This window comes from Epinephelus moara, chromosome 20 (assembly GCF_006386435.1).
Source record: "Epinephelus moara isolate mb chromosome 20, YSFRI_EMoa_1.0, whole genome shotgun sequence".
In the NCBI taxonomy this organism is placed as follows: domain Eukaryota; kingdom Metazoa; phylum Chordata; class Actinopteri; order Perciformes; family Serranidae; genus Epinephelus; species Epinephelus moara.
The window spans coordinates 46,128,055-46,136,714 of NC_065525.1; positions in this window are offsets into that span (position 1 = coordinate 46,128,055).

An 8,660-nucleotide genomic window follows, 5' to 3' on the forward strand; every position below is an offset into this window, starting at 1 on the left:
CATTAACAACAATGAATTCTTTTCCAACCACCTTACCTCTTTCTTCCCATTCCGAATCAGACACCTCATACAACAACATTCTTCTCAAAATTTCACTGAATGAGCCCTTCAGTATTATTTTCATTATTTTTTTGTTTACCTTCTTACTGCTATTACTGCCTTTTACTCTAATTTATTCAATCAATCAATCAATTTTATTCATGAACCCCAATTTCACAAATCACAATTTGCTTCACAGGGCTTTACAGCATACAACATCCCTCTGTCCTTATGACCCTCGCAGTGGATAACAACAACTCCCCAAAAAAAACCCTTTAACGGGGAAACACAACGGTACTAACCTCAAGAAGAGCAACTGAACACGGATCCCTCTTCCAGTACGGACAGACATACAATACATGTCATTCACAACAGATCAGCATAATAAATTAACAATAATCCACATGACACAATGACAGACAGACAGAGACAGACAGACAGACACAGACAGACAGAGGGAGAGAGACAGACACAGAGAGAGAGAGAGAGAGAAACAAATACAGAGAGACAGACAGAGGGAAAGATGCAGCTAATAACAGTAGCTTACAACAACGTTATTGAAAGTAATAATATTACAGTTCTGGCTACTGTGGTACACTATGTTGAAAGGATATATTAATATCTGACAGTATCCATGTCTCGCAATAGTCATATGTCTATAATGACAGTAAAAGTATGACTAATGACTAATGACGGCAGCAGCAGCAGGACACATCTGACAAGACCACGGCAGCAGCACAACCACACACGTCACGCTCTCCAGGCACCGCTGCGATATCAGTTAATCTGAGAGACAGTGGAGCACAAACGCTACGGACAAGAAGCCGAGTTAGTAACATCCAGAATGGCCGAGTTAACAAGATACAGTGATAGCATACGAGAGAGAGAGAGAGAGAGAGAAGGAGAGAAGAAGAGAAGGTGCCCGGTGTATTATAGGGGGGTCCTCCGGCAGACTAGGCCTAAGTCAGCCTAACTAGGGGCTGGTACAGGGCAAGCCTGAGCCAGCCCTAACTATAAGCTTTATCAAACAGGAAAGTCTGAAGTCTAGTCTTAAATGTGGAGACGGTGTCTGCCTCNTAGAGCTACCTGATAATAGAGAGTTACAGTAATCCAGCCTAGAGGTAACAAAAGCGTGGACCAATTTTTCTGCATCTTTTCGGGTCACGATAGGCCTAATTTTCACAATATTACGCAGATGGAAAAAATGCAGTCCGTGAGGTTTGTTTTAAATGACAATTAAAAGACAAATCTTGATCAAATCTTACTCCGAAGTTTCTTACGGTAGTGCTAGAAGCCAGAGCAATGCCATCTACAGAAACTATGTCATCAGATAAAGACTCTCTGAGTTGTTTGGGGCCAAGAACAATAACTTCAGTTTTGTCTGAATTTAACATCAGGGAATTGGTGCTCATCCAAGTTTTTATATCTTTAACTCAGTTATGGAGTTTAGTTAATTGATTACTTTCTTCTGGCTTCATCGATAAATACAACTGAGTATCATCCGCATAACAATGGAACTTCATAGAGTGATTTCTAATGATGTTACCTAAAGGAAGCATATATACAGTAAATAGGATTGGTCCCAGCACAGAACCTTGCAGAACTCCATAACAAACTTTAGTACGTAAGGATGATTCATTATGAACGTCAACAAACTGAAAACGATCAGATGAATGACATTTCAACCAGCTCAGTGCAGAACCTTTTGGGCCAATTAAGTAATCCAGTCTCTGCAGTAGAATTTGATGGTCAATTGTGTCAAACGCCGCACTAACATCTAATAAAACAACTACAAAGACAAGTCCTTTGTCTGAAGCAATCAGGAGGTCATTTGTAATTTTAACTAGTGCTGTCTCACTGCTATGATACACTCTAAATCCTGATCCTTATTCATTCTGGAATAATCTTTTGGGTCTATTCCTCATTTTTGCTTTATTACTTTTTCTTTTGCATTTCTTCTCCCCNTGCTGGGCCTATCCAACTGAGCTAATCACGTCTCACAGCCTGGTTGGCACATTATCAAATTGATCCTCACTCTTATATTACTGTAACATAAAGCACCAACTGCTCCTGGTGGGGATCGAACCCGGTTCCCCCACGTAACAGGCACTTGCCCTCTCCGCCACACTATCCACACACTTCATGATAACCAGTCCTTTACTTTCAATTATAGTCTGAACAACCCTGTCAGTAAGCCAGTGCTTTGTAGCTCTACATTTGACCCTTCAACCCCAACCCTAACCCAACCCTAACCCTGACCCTGACCCTGACCCTGACCCTAACCCACCCCCTTACCTTGACCTGACATTTCCTAACCCTTAATTATATTAAAAGAAACTCAAAAAACACACTTAACAACAACACACAACTCACAAGAAAGTCAAGAAACACATTTAATAAGGACAAATTTCTCAAATAAAGCATAACTATCACAAAGAGGGACCAAAAACAAAAACACAAGACAAACAAACTCAAACCAGACATATATAAGGACAAGTAAGAAAGAAAGTCAAAGAAGACATACATAACAACAACTCAGAAAGCAAAAAACTTGAACAAAAAAGTCAAAGAACACATACATACGAACAAAGCACGTATCAAGAAAACTTAAACACACAGGGACTATGAATACAGGATAGGAAGACACAGGGAGGCAGATAGGGAAAAGGAAAGACAGGTACAGGGTACAAAGGACATAGGAAGGGGAGAGTAAATTACAAAAATGCAAAAATTAAGCCTAAAAAAAGTGAAAAAAAGTGAACCTAAAAAAGTGACAAATTAAGACTAAACAAAGTGACAAATTAACAAGGGAAGAATGAGAGAAGAGGCCAAACTAGGCCCTCCCCATTATTAACAGTCAGTTCGCCTAATGAAACTCAAACTCGACCGAAATATTGCACAAAGGCCGACTTTACTAAGTCTACAAGCCTAATTTTTGGAAAACCCACCACCTTAGGGTGGTGGTACCAGGGGGTCAGCATGGAAAGGAATGTCCTGGAAGTGATGGACCGTGCACCCTCCTCTCTCCAGTTGGAGAGAGGATTTCTATCCCCCACTCCTAGCCCTGCCTGAAGTAGGTCCTTAACGGACTAAAATATCGCAACTTTTGGGACACACTTTTTTTCTTTTGTGAAAAAGCCCATTGTTGGGATCCTTCATTTTATTTAATGTAACCTCTTTTTAGGGACATTTTTATTGGGATAAAGCCCGTTTCTTGGGGACATTTTCATTTTGAATAAGCCCGTTTTTCAGGGACACTTTTATTTCATAAAACCCAAATTAGGAACACTTTAATTTAATAATTTCATTTCATTATAAATATAGATTTTGTTTCATATACATTATGTACATTTCATGAAATATTATATAGGTTAAAATATCTCATTAGTGTAACTAAGCTAAAAACAGACATAAACAATGCATTATGAGAAAAACCCAGCATGAGTTCCAGACATGACGGAGGGGGCTGTACCACTGTCCGCTATGGCAGACGTAGCCAGCACCCCCGTCAAAATAACTGGGGTTTCCAGGGAGGCGGACGGTCCTGGGGGAAGGCCCATACACCTCCTATCCCTTACAAGACACAGGTTCAGTTCCCCTTACCCTCCACAGGTGTTGCCAGGTAAGTTTGCCCTTTTTTCCCCACAGGTTCCCCCCAGGTAAGTTCACCCTTTTTGCTCCACATCTTCTCTTTAGGTTTAGGACAGCTCAGGGTTCTGGGTCCTTAGGTTTTGTGCAGCCAACACGTGGACTGGTAAGTTATACAGACTTGGAAAGTTCAAGGTCAGTACATCGGACATCAGTCTGGTGCTTCACATTACGACGCTGCCCAAGTCATGCAGTCTGTGGCGCCCCCTGGCGGCAAGTAGAAACTCCCATCGGACCAAGTGCGGACTGCAAGAAGGCCCTCCCAAACACAACCACAGAAACTTTCAGCCCTCTACCTATCACCGTTCCCGAGTTACGGACTTTAGTTGGGCCGGGCTATTGACCATCCCTTCTAACTCCATAACTTGAGCTAGCAAGATCAGAATCGTGCGGAACCACCACTGTTGGACTCAGGACGACACCAGAAGCCGCCCCGCCCCTACAATTTGGCGGCAGTAGCAACACATGCCCCCCCATTGACTTCCATTGGCGAATTTTGATTTCTCCATGACTTTTGATAGGAAGGTCCTAAACACTCGGGGGTGGTACCATTGGGAAGCCAGGTGCCACAAATGGGGGGGTAGGTCCAGGTCCCGTGCCTCTAGCCGCCTCCCCCGCCGAGTTACGGCCGTCGCAAATTTTGGCGCCAAAACACGCCAACACAACAATTGGTCCGAAACACGCTCCCGTCAACGTTTCGGCACCACCCCTGCTCGGATTTTTAAATTTCCATATCTCCCGAACCCTGAGTCCTAGACACTCGGAACCACCACCGTTAAACTCGGGGCGGGCCCCGGAACCCGCCCCCGCAATTTAGCGCCAGTAGCGCCACATGTCCCCTCCCCCCCCATTGACTCATATGGGCGAATTTTGATTTGGCCATACCCCCCCATTGACTCATATGGGCGAATTTTGATTTGGCCATAACTTTTGACAGGAACGTCCTAGACGCTCAGGGGTGGTACCATCGGACAGCCCGTGGCCGAATTAGGGGGGGTGGGCACCGCCTCCACCGCGTTTCGGCCATCCCGTCCAACGTTTGGGACCGCGAAAAAACGGACAATGGGACAGCGCATTTCGGCCCAAAGTAGGGGGGGTTGAAATTTCATGTGCCCATAACTCGGGGACCCTAGGCCCCGACCCCCCGGGACCCGCCCCCCCCCCCCCCCCCCACCCGGTAAATACATCACCTACCACGAGTCCAACGCTCCCACCCCTGTCCCTCTACGACATACGGTTCTCCCGCTATCCACCGATTAAACCCAGCTCAANCCCCGCCCCCCCCCCCCCCCCCCCGGTAAATAAGTCACCTACCACGAGTCCAACGCTCCCACCCCTGTCCCTCTACGACATACGGTTCTCCCGCTATCCACCGATTAAACCCAGCTCAATGCAGGTTAAGACCCCCTATCCCTAACCCTGACCCTGACCCTGACCCTGACCCTAACCCTGACCCTGACCCCCTGACCCGCTGACCCTGACCCAAATATACACTTTAGAAGATTTACCATTAATTTACAGCGAAAAACATTACATTGTTAGTACGGAAATAAACCTTAATATAATGTGCTACATGTTTAATTACAGACAATTATTGTCATTTTACATGAATTTGACTGTAATTTAAGAAAGCAGAAAGATAATGTATAACTAATACAGTAAATTTTCTGTAAAAAAAATGAGAAATAAACACTTTGTCATTACTAGCATGACACTTTAAAAAACCAGGTGGCTTCTTAATTTACAGATGATGTCTGTAATATTACAGTTTTGTATACTATTTTTAAAAGACAGACAAATACTGTAAAAATTTAAAGTTATTTACCGTAAAATTAGGATTTTTTTTTACAGTGTGGCGGAGGGTCCTGGGGGAAGGCCCGTGCACCTCCTGTCCCTTTCGGGCCACGGGTTCAGTTCCACTTCCCTATCCTTGGTTTTTGAACAAACCCGGCACACCAGCTTATCCAAATTACTGGGCTCCCCTCTGTCATTTGCTTTCAATCCAAAACACTCCCACACAGGGGCCATGGTGTTTGGTTTAGGAACAAGTTCCCTGTTTTTCTCTTACGTTCAACTCTCTGTTTTTTCTCCGCCTCATCTCCCCCTCATGAAGATCGCACTGTGTGTGTGTCTGTGTTTGTGTCTGTGTGTCTGTGTGTGTGTGCAGCCCATAGCCCCGTCTCCCCCACAGAGTCAAAGACACTCGATCACAAGAGCTTTCCCTCTGTTCATTACACTAATGAACCAACTCACCTGGCTGCCAGACGATGCACGGCAGTGAACGCTCTTGTCGTCCAGTCTCTTTGGTGGAGAGACACCACAAAAACAAACACGCATGAATACAGCAATTAATCCCTTGTAATTTACTCTGCAATTAAGTGACTTATCACATATACAACAGGCCTAATTATGATTCCCAGTCCCGTTGACATTTTTTCCCATCCCGTCCCAATCACATGACAAATGGTGAAACTGATTCCCATCCCATGGGAGTCCCACGGCAATCACATAACCCGTGGGACTCCCGGACAAATGTCAGCCTCTAGCATACATATTCTGATAGCCCAGTTTGTCCTGAAATAAAAAAGTATTTAACATGATTGTGCATTAAAATCATGACGTTATACTCATATATATATATATATATATATATATTCAACCAAAACAGGGAAAACTGACTTTGACTTACTGTGTGTACATTTTTTTTTTGTTGTTCATCTTTTCACATTTACAGCCTGTCTCTAAATTCAGCATCAGGACAGCACCACTAGCTTTGATTTAAAGATCTGTTAGCTGGTGATATCATAACTTGGCTGGAAAAGTCTTCATTGTTCTTTCTACAATGGGAGCACTTTCTCTTTCAACACTAATACACTTCAGATGGTAGAAAAATCCCCTGAGCTTTCAGTGGCACGGCTGTGTGCCGACCTCTGCCCGCCCTTCAGCTCATGACTTTCTGTAGTTGATATTGAGGTGCCTCCAAACTGAAACCAAAGAAAAGTGCTACAAAATCGAATCCATGCACACAAAAGTCCCCAGATGTGAAGAATGATGCTCACCTTTTATAACGTCTTGGATAAATGGCCAAATTGAGTGTGATGAGAAGGTTGTCAAGACATCTGTCGATCCGACTGGAAAAGGGCTTATTAGTTATAAAACAAAGACATCACACAAAAAACTAATGTCAAGTTCAGCATGTTTTGTACATGTTTGTCTTTGTATCAAAATGCCATGTTTCAGGGTGAGTGGTTGATGAGGGGTGATGACTATCTTCTTCACACTGGGTTCCACCCTTTTAGGAATTACTGTTTTTGTAGAGGAAACTCCTGCTGACTGGAATTTAACAACAACTCAGGTCAAGTGTTTTTCTTCCTGCTGTGGATTTTAAAATAACAGGTGTGAATGGAAGACGTGTCAGGACGTTGTCATGAGCACGCCACCACATGACTCCTGGATGTGAAGTCACTTTGGGAAACGAAATACCAATGAGCTCAGACTTCCTGACGGATGAGTCAGAACAAAGCGTGTCTGATGGCTGACGGAGGCTCGTATTGACCTTAACGAGCTGCATGTTTGCTGCATGTAAACATTAGAGCTTCACTGACACAGCAGCAGGTCGACACGAGCATTTATTATATGTATGTAATATTCTGTTTGATACTTGTATGTCTTGTAATATAATGTAATGCTGTTGTAATGTTTTCTCTTGTTTTGTCTGTAAACATATTAAGTACTCTCTCGAAAACAAGATGATTCATCTTAAGGGACTACCCTTCAAATAATTAAATAAATAAAATGACAAAAAAGTGAAGCTGCAGAGATGGAGTTCAGTAAACTTCTGATTAACTGTTTCAGGAAATGTCCACAGTCAGTTTACAGCACATCAACAGAACGTGTAAAAATCACACGTTCATCAACAGACAGGTACACAGTGAATCATCTCAATCAATCAATCAATCAATCAATCAATCAATTTTATTTATAAAGCCCAATATCACAAATCACAATTTGCCCTAACGGAGCACGCTGGCCACCTGGAACTCAGTATGCTGCTGCAGTTGTTTGTATCCAGTGATATTTCAGGTATTAGCTGAGCTATTGAGTATCTTTAAGCAGTTAAAGTTATTTATTTCTTTTTACTTCTAGGTTAGATTTGTTTATATATGCTACAGTGATTTGTTTTCCACAGAGCTCTACAGTGCGAGCATTTTACTCGCATTTCCGACTAAAAATAGTTTTGCACAAGCAAAACAAATCATTCAGGAGCACACTGTGCGAGTACAGATTTCAACCAGCAGAAGGAACTAAACGCGAATCCTGCCAGTTGTGGGTTGAACGGGGGTCACAGACGCAGTATTCAAATACCAGTCGAATACGGCGCAAGATAACGGCTTACCGGCAACGGAGAAGTCTGGCTCCAGGTCCAATAATTTCCTCTTTGTTGGTGTCATGCCTGCCCAGTAGTACCTGGACAGGCGAGCCGAGGCAGCACACAGGTATGTGACGTCTCAGAAGAGAAATGAGCCGTTCACATTTCTCTCTTTGTGGCAGGTAACGGCCCACAAACCTCAAGGGACTGTTCTTTACTTCTCAGGGGAGGAGGGTGGCTGGTTGATTTTTATTTTATTTATTTATTTTATTTTGATCCCCCCTATGTTAATCACTTATTGATGCTGTTTTTGAAGTATGAATAAGTCAGTAAGTGATTTATTCCATTGCAATATCATTGATGTATTATTGAAAAGTGATTTATCTTTTTATAAATGACAAAAGCCACATCTGCCTCATTTTCACTGATATCGTACCATGGGTCCCAATTTTGGTACCATGACAAATCTCTGATGACTAAACTTCGCACTGAGGGCAGGTGTCCCACATTGTCCCTCACAAACCTACTCCGTGTCCCACATTTGGTTTATTGGGACCTGGTCACCCTAGAGGTGGGGGTGAGGAGGGGCTCCAAACTGTCTCTT